We start from the raw sequence: 13449 nt of genomic DNA on the forward strand, positions 1-13449 counted from the left end.
AAACTCCCTAGAAAGGCCAAAACCTAGGAAGAAACCTAGAGAGGAACCAGGCTGTGGGGTGGCCGGTCCTCTTCTGGCTGTGCCGGGTGGAGATAACAGAACATGGCCAAGATGTTCAAATGTTCATAAATGACCAGCATGGTCAAATAATAGTAAGGCAGAACAGTTGAAACTGGAGCAGCAGCATGGCCAGGTGGCCTGGGGACAGCAAGGAGTCATCATGTCAGGTAGTCCTGGGGCATGGTCCTAGGGCTCAGGTCAGTTGAAACTGGAGCAGCAGCATGGCCAGGTGGACTGGGGACAGCAAGGAGTCATCATGTCAGGTAGGTCCGTATCCTTTAATTGTTCAGCCTACTTTGCCTACCTTGTTTCTGGTGCCAGCTCCTTTTCCACTGATTCGGACTCCGTAGTTCCATTGTAAATCGTGGTGAACCCCGCTCGCAGCACTAACTGTTAGGTTCGAAATAAACATAGTAAAAACTCAGACGACCAGTAAAGCTCAAACCAAGTTTATTCACCCACTGGGTCACACAGCTGCATAAGAAAAACATGTTTACACAAGCACATATATTTATAACTTCCTCCTATGCCGGGTCTCCTCACACGTCTGGAGAGCCAATACATCTGTTGCTAGGCAGGAAGTTAAGTGATATGGGTAATAAACTTCTCCCTACATGTGACCTGACCTCAGCCCCCATTACGCACTAATCAACAGCTATCAACCCTTATCAGTAACCGAAAGCATGTGATTGCTTTTCCCCTTACTTAGTAACATTGCAAGACCCTGGCCCATATCCAACCTCCACAATATACATTCCTCCTACACATATCCATTAACTTCTGGTGTAGCAAGTATTTCAAATTACAACCAAACAACTGAAACCAGACTGTGGCCCTTCTCTCCACTGGATACCTAATATCGAACAATAACATGTTCTGACAGAATGCAAACTCTGCATTCTCCTCGCCCTCAGTAACAAGAATAAGCATATTTCATATTCATGTTTTGAAGTCAGAATGCATCAAAGTTCTTGAAAATATGCCAATTTCAAAACATGAAATTTCAGTGAAACTGTGGTATTTTTCAAATGAAAATCAAGATATCAGTTTATCTTCATGCAATTTTTAAAACAATGCAGCTATTGGAGTAAACCTATTTTGGGTTAGGACAAGTAACTATAGCATGCTAAGCTTGCACACTTTAACTGAACAAGACAAAAAATAAAATGAGTGTCTTATCAACCCCGGCAAGTAGGTCGGCATACGCATCACACTCATTAATCTGATTGGTTGAGTATGAGGACACTATGATTTTGTGGCAATTAGTGACAACCTCATTTCAGGGGGTCATAGGTACAAGTGAAAATGGCCGAGTAAAGGTTACACTTCATTTGAGATACCTGTATTGGTTTAAAAACAGCATTATTGTGGAAATTAATACACCCACTATAACACAATGCTTGCAACATTCTAAATATTTAACATTCATGGATTTAATTTGGACAATTCAGTAGGAATATATCCTATTCTACAACAATGCTCTTGCTCAATCAAGATCTTGCTACCCCAAAATTCCCCAAATAATTAAGTGTAGGCCTCTGAGGTGAACTCAGGACTGTAATCATGTAACACTGCCGTTACATCCCTCAGGCCGGTTTCAGGTGTGCCCTACTCTGTTGGATCTTGGATGCCCATTTCAAAATAGTCCCCTACCCCCTATGCATGTGTAGATTATATTATTTGTTACCTGCAATACTAGGATTCAGAACTGTGGACAGCATATAACCAATTTACACGATTGGTTAATCATGAACTGGACCACCATTACCATGTAGGAGAATCTAGATGCTCTAACACATGCTGGTCCCAAAAATCGCTCCCCAAGTCAAGTCACTTGATATTTGCAGATCTGTACGGTCTCGTTAGCTATAAGCAGTGCAATGGTAAAGCTTCCACCATATTGCTTTACACCTTCTGCAGGGATGAAGGGTTACAGAGCCAAGGGGTAGGGAGCGATTTGGGAACATCCACTGATTACATCTCCATTCTCCAGCTTCCTTTTGTAGACCACATTGAGTGATCATAACTCAACCAGACCTCACTACATTGTAGTCTATGACCTACAGGTAGTGGACAAAAAAAACAAACAGAAAACTTCATAAATTGGGGACAGTAAGTATGCCAGCAAAAGTATGCCAGCAATTTCCTCATGAAAGAGGTGCATTCCTCCAACAGTATTCCAGACTATTCAAACGTGCATAATTTATAGACCCTGAAATTCTCCACTTATTTTAGTTTTAGTTCCAAGAGGTAAATCATCCCCTACATTGCAATCTCCTTCCAGAAATCACAACGCCTGGATAAGGGTTTATATATTAGCTAACCACATATATCAACCTCATGCCTGACTGTGTACATTCACAACGTTGCATGCAACCTTAGGTTGCTTCATGCAGCAAGACTGAAAAATAAAATCAGCCTGGAACGGGACCAGTATATTCACACTGTACTTGTCACAATCACCACATCTTGCTAATAACCACTGGTGATCCAGTTTGGGGGTAATCAATAGTCCAAACTGGTTAGATGTTGTCCATGGAGCTGAACCTCCATTTAACTACTAGAAAACACTTATGGGACGGTTTCGGAGACTCATTTATTTGTTTAATATTTATTTATTTTACCTTTATTTAACTAGGCAAGTCAGTTAAGAACAAATTTTGATTTACAATGATGGCCTAGGAACAGTGGGTTAACTGCCTTGCTCAGGAGCAGAATGACAGATCTTTACCTTGTCACCTCAGGAATTCGATCTAGCTCTAACCACTAGGCTACCTGCCGCCCCCTCATTAAGCCTAGTCCTGGACTAACAAGCACTCGCAATGTAAATTCTCCACGGAAATCACTTATTCCAGGAATAAGCTTTATCTGGGTCTGGAAAACCGGCAATATACACTGAATGTACAAAACATTAAGGGCACCTGCTCTTTCCATGACAGAGTGACCAGGTGAAAGCTATGGTCCCTTATTTAATCCACTTTAAAATCAGTGTAGATGGAGGGGAGAAGACTGGTTAAAGAAGGATGTTTAAGCCTTGAGACATGGATTGTATGTGAGGGTGAATGGGCATGAAAAAGGATTCAAGAGCTTTTTAAAAGGGTGTGAGAGTTGGTGCCAGGTGCACCGTTATGCCAAAATGCTGTGTTTTTCACGCTCAACACTTTCCCATGTGCATCAACAACGGTCCACCAGCCAAAGGACATTCAGCCAACCTGACAACTGTGGGACGCATTGGAGTTAACATGGGCCAGCATCCCTGTGAAACGCTTGACACCTTGTAGAGTCCATTCACCGACATCATTACAATGGAGGCCTATTGGGGGGGAAACTATGTTAGGACAGTGTTCCTAATGTTTGGTATGCTCAGTGTATGTCCTCTTCTAAACCTAAAAGAAAAACAACCAATAGGCATATCAAAGCTTTATTCAATCTTAAAAGTGAAACAATTTCATTTGAATCTGTTACTTATTCCATTTATCAGTGCAATCCATTCCATTTGTGTGTCTTCCTTTACAAATCCATCCCGTCACGATTACGTAGCTCTGGAATAAATTTTAGTCAAAGTCAAAAAGTTAGATTAAATTACCTGAAATGAGACTTCAATACAACTTACAGCCATTAGCAATGTGACATCAAAACACTTGCTCCATGTCCTGACTGCCAGACTAAATGGATGTATAGTCCTGCAGGACATACCAGTTAGCAATTTTTTTCCCAAATGATCTGAGAATCCAGATTTTTATTGGTTTACCTCTAAAAGAGTACGGCCACACAGACACATGAACACGGATTAAAATCATATATGATGTACTACATCATTGTCAAGTCAAATGTATTGGAATTTTGTGTCGAGTATTTTGGATGGAGCCAATGCTTTTTCAATGAGAGTCGTCCGTTCCCAAATGAATGACAACGGAGATGATTGTCTGCCCAAAAAATGAATAACTGAACACAACTTTCCAATGAACTAGTCTGAAAACAGTTGATTTGAACTGTACTTTTGTAAGTCATTTACAATTTCAGTGTTCATGTGTCTGTACCCTTACCCAACTCCACTTTTTTTTAAATAAAAAGCAGACACGTTGTGCTTTTCATTTGACAGACAATTATTTTCATTGTTATTCATCCGAGAACGGATGACTTTCATTTAGGACTGACCCCATTTGGTCGATCAAGAGTTCAGTTGAGCAGTGGAAAATATATATTTTACGCCACACAAGACACCTGCCTGATTCACACCTGTCTCAGTAGACTCCTCCATTGTGGCCGCCGTAGGGATGACCGTATCACCAGCAGTACATTTACCATAAATTCTAATCTAAAATGTCTGTTTGGTTAAGGTTATTTCTGTTAATGCATTCAAATCATATTATGACAATCTTACCATTGTCAATGTAGGAGTGGACATGTTTACAGAGCGTACAACCTAGGCTACATTTGTGAGAAACAAGTTTTGGTTTATTTCATTCCATTTATGAGTTGTCAATTTATTAAATTGTCTTTCGTTTGGAGTGCTCCCATCAACCTTGACTAAGAACACACCTGATTACACATAGAACTAGGCCTAGGATTAGTTTTACTGGGGGTGGTCGTGTAATGTAAATATGTGCACAAGCACAAAACGTCAGTAATTTGTACATGGCAAGAGTAACAATTCCAGACAGAATAACCAACTCCAAGGTCCTCTGATAATAGTAGTCCCCTGCGAATCGACATCCCAGTGTTGAGAGAAATGTCTGTTTGACAGGTGTTGCTGACATTTCAGGCGCGAAAACAAGAACTGATTAGATAAATTGAACGAAGTGCTGCGCATAGGCTATATATGAAGGGCCTACATGGATCAACTTCAACAGTGAATACTTTTGTTCATATGTTTTGTGTAAATAAATTGAATATTGCCAAATGCATCAGTTAAATATTGCGCCCTTGATTGATAGCAAAGCAGCATACAACTGACCTAAACGTTTGGAAATGATAAAGTTCACTTTTGCATCGATAGCCTTAAAAAGCATCTCAAGTGCACTGTTTAGCTCACATCTGAAGGCTGGGGGGGGGGGGGGGGGTTCAATTGCGGATCGCTACAATATCATAATGTTTATGATCACACTTCCTCAATTCAAATATTATCGCGACACTGTACCTAAGATGGTTTGGTATGGTTTAGAAACTTGGGAACCAAGCTCGTATTTTCAGTGTAGCCCTGTTTTCGGCTTTTCGCCTGGACTCAAAACATCCAGGCTTCAGTCATAACTGCCAATTAATTTTTTTTTTTTTTTTTAAATAATGAATTACAGGAGGCAGTTTGGAAAAACTAATTCAGTCTGAATTTCATAACCAACGTTCAATAGAATTACTACTCCTGTGCAAATAGAGCTTAGTTTAATTGTCTAAGAATATTGACAAGAAACCCAACTTAAGTCTATAAATCAATAACCTGACTTAAATGTATACAGCGCAATCGAAAGTATTCCGAGCCCTTCCTTTTTTCCATATTTTCTTTCGTTACAGCCTTATTCTAAATTGGATTGAATAAAATAAAAATACTCAATCTATACACAATACCCCATAATGACAGTGAAAACAGGTTTATTTTATTTGATAAAAGACAGAAATGAAGGACTGTAAATCAGGTAGTCTGGGCCAGGTAAAATGGCGGACTGAACAGAGGTGCAGATCGCTTCAAGATAAAAAATGTAAAAAGTCTGACTAAATTTTAGCACTTCAACTCCATATACTCATGGGTAATAACCTTCAATCTGGAAAACACCACAAAATAAAATTACGCTAGAGACATTTATAAACCAATATTACCAAAAACAAAACATCCAAACAGAGAACCCAACCCCAAACGAAAACGTGTCTGACGGACAGACGTTTTATGATTTTCATCACCGGGAATGGCAAGGGTGGAAACCAATCTGTTAAAGTCGATAAATGATCAACTTGACATACTTGAATGAGTCCGTAAAGATATAAAAATGGAGTTGAAGGCAAGACTCGCGATGAGTGACAAAAAAGCTGCGACAACGGAGAAACAAACAAGCTAAAACGTTAGTCAATAAGATTGAAATGGAGGTTAACTTAAAAAGGAGAAAATGTTTCTGCGAGAAGCCTTACTTGACATACAGACTAGATCTATCAGAGAATCTGGTATCAAACAAACTGAGAGCGAAGATCCTGAAATTGTGGTGAAATCATTCTGACAGCGCTACAGATCCCAGGCGATGCTGTCGATAAAATCCAACTCGAACATGTACACCGTTTGGACAGAGGATGAGCGACCAATTGTTGGCAAATTTGCATTCTTCAAAGATAAAATGGTTAAAAGCCTGGGTGAAAGACTCGCTAGCACGAAAATAGGCACGAATGATCCGTACCAGAAGGAAATTGCAGAATAGCGCAAAGAGAATAGATTTTTTTTTAAACACAAAAAAACTTGCAGCTCTCCTATAAAACGGATTATTGATAACTAAATGTTCCGAGACACCAAGACTACTCCATAGCTATTCTAAATATGACTACGTTCCCATAGAGAAGTCAAAAAATGGAACACCCACGTTAGGGATTGTAATATCAAAATAAAATACAACAATTGAAAAATAAATAAACCACAACTCCACCACAAGATAGAGAATGCTGTAAAATAATTAGCATTCCACTTTCTATTTATAGTATTTTATAATTAGATAAGACAGCATCAGAAGGGTAACAAAATAATACATCCTAAACTGGAACACAAAATTACTAATTGTAGGGATAAAAACACAGCAAACAGAAGACACAGTATGTGGGTATGTGCGGTTGAATAGTGATGGAAGGTGGTGTGTTCTTGTGTTTGGAAAAAATGTGGCTTTGAGTGAAAAAAAAAAAGTGGATGCAAATCCCAGAGCCCATGTTTGTCTGCGAGCAGGGATTGTGAGATGACTTTCAATTTTGTGCAGATATGGGATATACATTTAATAAATTAATATAGTTTATTGATTTATTGTCCTATCATGACAAAACAGTCCAACCCTATACTCCCAATTGTTTTTTGGGCCTACTGTAAGTAGCCAAAACAGAAAGATAAATGCGGTCAGAGACCCAATAAAGCATCACCAGCCCCTTGACTGCGCCCTTAAACAGCTTGGAAAATTCCAGAAAATTAAGTCATGGCTTTAGAAGCTTCTGATAGGCTAATTGACATCATTTGAGTCAATTGGAGGTATACATGTGGATGTATTTCAAGGCCTACCTTCAAACTTAGTGCCTATTTGCTTGACATCGTGGGAAAATCAAAATAAATCAGCCAAGAGCTTAGAAAGTCTGGTTCATCCTTGGGAGCAATTTCCAAAACGCCTGAAGGTACCACGTTCATCTGTACAAACAATAGTACACAAGTATAAACACCATCGGACATCGCAGCCGTCATACCGCTCAGGAAGGAGAGGCATTCTGTCTCCTAGAGATAAACGTACTTTGGTGTGAAAAGTGCAAATCAATCCCAGAACAGCAAAAGGAACTTGTGAAGCTGCTGAGGAAACAGGTACAAAAGAATCTACAGAGGGGCAAAAAAGTATTTAGTCAGCCACCAAGTGTGCAAGTTCTCCCACTTAAAATGATGAGGCCTGTAATTTATCATAGGCACACTTCAACTATGACAGACAAAATAAGAAAAAAAAATCCAGAAAATCACATTGTAGGATTTTTTATTAATTTATTTGCAAATTATGGTGGAAAATAAGTATTTGGTCAATAACAAAAGTTTCTCAATACTTTGTCATATACCCTTTTTTGGCAATGACAGAGGTCAAACATTTTCTGTAAGTCTTCACAAGGTTTTCACACACTTGCTGGTATTTTGGCACATTCCTCCATGCAGATCTCCTCTAGAGCAGTGATGTTTTGGGGCTGTTGCTGGGCAACACGGACTTTCAACTCCCTCCGAAGATTTTCTATTGGGTTGAGATCTGGAGACTGGCTAGGCCACTCCAGGACCTTGAAATGCTTCTTACGAAAACACTCCTTTGCCCGGGCGGTGTGTTTGGGATCATTGTCATGCTGAAAGACCCAGCCACGTTTCATCTTCAATGTCCTTGCTGATGGAAGGAGGTTTCACTCAAAATCTCACGATACAGGGGCCCATTCATTCTTTCCTTTACACGGATTAGTCGTCCTGGTCCCTTTGCAGAAAAACAGCCCCAAAGCATGATGTTTCCACCCCCATGCTTCAGTTTATTTATTTTTCTTGGGCCTCTATAACTATATCTATTGTTTTTTTTTGTCGTGTGATTTGGATTAATCCCCTCTACCACACGGAACCCCACTAATCTACCGACGGAACGCACGAGGTGGCTAATAACAGACCTCCATCCTATGCTAGCTTGCTATCGATGGCCTGGCTAGCTGTCTAAATCGCTGTGACCCCAACCAACCTCTCTACTCACTGGACCCTTTTGATCACTCGACTAAGCATGCCTCTCCGTAATGTCAATATGCCTTGTCCATTGCTGTTCTGGTTAGTGTTTATTGGCTTATTTCACTGTAGAGCCTCTAGTCCTGCTCACTATACCTTACCCAACCTATTAGTTCCACCACCCACACATGCGATGACATCTCCTGGTTTCAATGATGTTTCTAGAGACAATATCGCTCTTCATCACTCAATACCTAGGTTTACCTCCACTGTATTCACATCCTACCATACCTTTGTCTGTACATTATACCTTTAAGCTATTTTATCGCCCCCAGAAACCTCCTTTTACTCTCTGCTCCAGACGACCAATTCTTATTTATTTTAGCCGTACCCTTATCCTACTCCTCCTCTGGCGATGTAGAGGTGAATCCAGGCCCTGCAGTGCCTAGCTCCACTCCTATTCCCCAGGCGCTCTCTTTTGATGACTTCTGTAACCGTAATAGCCTGGTTTTCATGCATGTTAACATTAGAAGCCTCCTCCCTAAGTTTGTTCTATTCACTGCTTTAGCACACTCTGCCAACCCAGATGTTCTAGCTATGTCTGAATCCTGACTTAGGAAGACCACCAAAAATTCTGAAATGTTAATCCCAAACTACAACATTTTCAGACAAGATAAAACTGCCAAAGGGGGCGGTGTTGCAATCTACTGCAAAGATAGCCTGCAGAGTTCTGTCCTACTATCCAGGTCTGTACCCAAACAATTTGAACTTCTACTTTTAAAAATCCACCTCTCTAAAAACAAGTCCCTCACCGTTGCCGCCTGCTATGGACTACCCTCTGCCCCCAGCTGTGCTCTGGACACCATATGTGAACTGATTGCCCCCCATCTAGCTTCAGAGCTCGTGCTGTTAGGCGACCTAAACTGGAACATGCTTAACACCCCATCCATCCTACAATCTAAGCTTGATGCCCTCAATCTCACACAAATTATCAATGAACCTACCAGGTTCCTCCCCAAAGCCTTAAACATGGGCACCCTCATAGATATCATCCTAACCAACTTGCCCTCTAAATACACCTCTGCTGTCTTCAACCAAGATCTCAGCGATCACTGCCTCATTGCCTGCATCCGTAATGGGTCAGCGGTCAAACGACCTCCACTCATCACTGTCAAACGCTCCCTGAAACACTTCAGCGAGCAGGCCTTTCTAAATCGACCTTGCCGGGGTATCCTGGAAGGGTATTGATCTCATCCCGTCAGTAGAGGATGCCTGGATATTTTTTTTAAATGCCTTCCTAACCATCTTAAATAAACATGCCCCATTCAAGAAATTTAGAACCAGGAACCCTTGGTTCTCCCCAGACCTGACTGGCCTTAACCAACACAAAAACATCCTATGGCGTTCTGCATTAGCATCGAACAGCCTCCGTGATATGCAGCAGTTCAGGGAAGCTAGAAACCATTATATACAGGCAGTTAGAAAAGCCAAGGCTAGCTTTTTCAAGCAGAAATTTGCTTCCTGCAACACTAACTCAAAAAAGTTCTGGGACACTGTAAAGTCCATGGAGAATAAGAACACCTCCTCCCAGCTGCCCACTGCACTGAAGATAGGAAAAACTGTCACCACTGATAAATCCACCATAATTGAGAATTTCAATAAGCATTTTTCTACGGCTGGCCATGCTTTCCACATGGCTACTCCTACCCCGGTCAACAGCACTGTACCCCCCCACAGCAACACGCCCAAGACTTCCCATTTCTCCTTCTCCCAAATCCGTTCAGCTGATGTTCTGAAAGGGCTGCAAAATCTGGACGCCTACAATCTGGACCCTTTCTTTCTAAAATGATCTGCCGAAATAGTTGCCATCCCTATTACTAGCCTATTCAACCTCTCTTTCGTGTTGTCTGAGATTCCCAAAGATTGGAAAGCAGCTGCGGTCATCCCCCTCTTCAAAGGGGGGGACACTCGACCCAAACTGCTACAGACCTATATCTATCCTACCATGCCTTTCTAAGGTCTTCGAAAGCCAAGTCAACAAACAGATTACCGACCATTTCGAATCTCACCATACCTTCTCTGCTATGCAATCTGGTTTCAGAGCTGGTCATGGGTGCACCTCAGCCACGCTCAAGGTCCTAAACGATATCTTAACCGCCATCGATAAGAAACATTACTGTGCAGCCGTATTCATTGATCTGGCCAAGGCTTTCGACTGTCAATCACCACATCCTCATCGGCAGACTCGACAGCCTTGGTTTCTCAAATGATTGCCTCGCCTGGTTCACCAACTACTTCTCTGATAGAGTTCAGTGTGTCAAATCGGAGGGTCTGCTGTCTGGACCTCTGGCAGTCTATGGGGGTGACACAGGGTTCAATTCTTGGACCGACTCTTCTCTGTATACATCAATGAGGTCGCCCTTGCTGCTGGTGAGTCTCTGATCCACCTCTACGCAGACGACACCATTCTGTATACTTCTGGTCCTTCTTTGGACACTTAACAACCCTGCAGGCAAGCTTCAATACCATACAACTCTCCTTCCGTGGCCTCCAATTGCTCTTAAATACAAGTAAAACTAAATGCATGCTCTTCAACCGATCGCTACCTGCACCTGCCCGCCCGTCCAACATCACTACTCTGGACGGCTCTGACTTAGAATACGTGGACAACTACAAATACTTAGGTGTCTGGTTAGACTGCAAACATCTCCAATCCAAAGATAATCTAGAATTGGCTTCCTATTTCACAACAAAGCATCCTTCACTCATGCTGCCAGACATACCCTTGTAAAACTGACCATCCTACCAATCCTCGACTTTGGCGATGTCATTTACAAAATAGCCTTTAATACCCTACTCAACAAATTGGATGCAGTCTATCACAGTGCAATCCGTTTTGTCACCAAAGCCCCGTATACTACCCACCATTGCGACCTGTACGCTCTCGTTGGCCGGCCCTCGCTTCATACTCGTCGCCAAACCCACTGGCTCCATGTCATCTATAAGACCCTGCTAGGTAAAGTCCCCCCTTATCTCACCTCGCTGGTCACCATAGCATCTCCCACCTGTAGCACACGCTCCAGAAGGTATATCTCTCTAGTCACCCCCAAAACCAATTCTTTCTTTGGCCGCCTCTCCTTCCAGTTCTCTGCTGCCAATGACTGGAACGAACTACAAAAATCTCTGAAACTGGAAACACTTACCTCCCTCACTAGCTTTAAGCACCAACTGTCAGAGCAGCTCACAGATTACTGCACCTGTACATAGCCCACCTATAATTTAGCCCAAACAACTACCTCTTTCCCTACTGTATTTAATTTATTTATTTTGCTCCTTTGCACCCCATTATTTTTATATCTACTTTGCACATTCCATTGCAAATATACCATTCCAGTGTTTTACTTGCTATATTGTATTTACTTTGCCACCATGGCCTTTTTTTGCCTTTACCTCACTTATCTCAACTCATTTGCTCACATCGTATAGACTTGTTTATTTATACTGTATGTTTGTTTTACTCCATGTGTAACTGTGTCGTTGTATGTGTCGAACTGCTTTGCTTTATCTTGGCCAGGTCGCAATTGTAAAATAAACTTGTTCTCAACTTGCCTACCTGGTTAAATAAAGGTGAAATATATATTTTTTAAACAGTAGGTATGGTGTTCTTTGGATGCAACTCAGCATTCTTTGTCCTCCAAACACGGCGAGTTGAGTTTTTACCAAAAAGTTATATTTTGGTTTCATCTGACCATATGACATTCTCCCAATCTTATTCTGGATCATCCAAATGCTCTCTAGCAAACTTCAGACGGGCCTGGACATGTACTGGCTTAAGCAGGGGGACACGTCTGGCACTGCAGGATTTGAGTCCCTGGCGGCGTAGTGTGTTACTGATGGTAGGCTTTGTTACTTTGACCTGCTCTCTGCAGGTCATTCACTAGGTCCCCCCATGTGGTTTTGGGATTTTTGCTCACCGTTCTTGTGATCATTTTGACCCCACGGGGTGAGATCTTGCGTGGAGCCCCAGATCGAGGGAGATTATCAGTGGTCTTGTATGTCTTCCATTTCCTAATAATTGCTCCCACAGTTGATTTCTTCAAACCAAGCTGCTTACCTATTGCAGATTCAGTCTTCCCAGCCTGGTGCAGGTCTACAATTTTGTTTCTGGTGTCCTTTGACAGCTCTATGGTCTTGGCCATAGTGGAGCTTGGAGTGTGACTGTTTGAAGTTGTGGACAGGTGTCTTTTATACTGATAACAAGTTCAAACAGGTGCCATTAATACAGGTAACGAGTGGAGGACAGAGGAGCCTCTTAAAGAAGAAGTTACAGGTCTGTGAGTGCCAGAAATCTTGCTTGTTTGTAGGTGACCAAATACTTATTTTCCACCATAATTTGCAAATAAATCTATTTTAAAAATCCTACAATGTGATTTTCTGGATTTTTTCCCCCTCATTTTGTCTGTCATAGTTGAAGTGTACCTATGATAAATTACAGGCCTCATTTTTTTAAGTGGGAGAACTTGCACAATTGGTGGCTGACTAAATACTTTTGCCCCACTGTATATACACAGTAAAATGAGCCCTTTGTCGACACAACCTGAAAGGCCACTTAGCAAGGAAGCAAGCAAGCCAATGCGCCAAAACCGCCATAAAAAAAGCCAGACTACGGTTTACAACTGCATATGGGGGCAAAGATGGTACTTTTTGGTCCTAACTGACCTAAGACAGGGAATTTTTACGAGGATGTCAAGAAATGTGAAAAACTGAGTTTAAATATATTTGGCTAAGGTGTATGTAAACTTCTGACTTCAACTGCATACAAATAAAGATATGGACGATAACGGTGCTGGTGGAAAGCTATGGCTGGCAACAACACCTGACTCCGTACTTCAGGCCACTGCCACAGATCAAGCAGTACCAGCACTTCTTTGGCCTGAATGCCAAGCTGGAGGTAACCTGGCACCACCACTATGGTGAAGTGTGGTGGTGGCAGC

General features: G+C 41.7%; 1 long non-coding RNA gene across 1 annotated transcript; it reads right to left on the reverse strand.

Moving 5' to 3' along the window:
• Positions 1–493: 493 nt before the first annotated feature.
• Positions 494–7293, reverse strand: LOC124039951. Its single transcript, XR_006839661.1, has 2 exons — positions 3526–7293; positions 494–3373 (listed from the first exon to the last, which is right to left on the reverse strand). It is a non-coding gene; the product is annotated as an uncharacterized LOC124039951 (long non-coding RNA).
• Between the last annotated feature and the right edge of the window lie 6156 nt (positions 7294–13449).

This window comes from Oncorhynchus gorbuscha, linkage group LG07 (assembly GCF_021184085.1).
Source record: "Oncorhynchus gorbuscha isolate QuinsamMale2020 ecotype Even-year linkage group LG07, OgorEven_v1.0, whole genome shotgun sequence".
In the NCBI taxonomy this organism is placed as follows: Eukaryota; Metazoa; Chordata; class Actinopteri; order Salmoniformes; family Salmonidae; genus Oncorhynchus; species Oncorhynchus gorbuscha.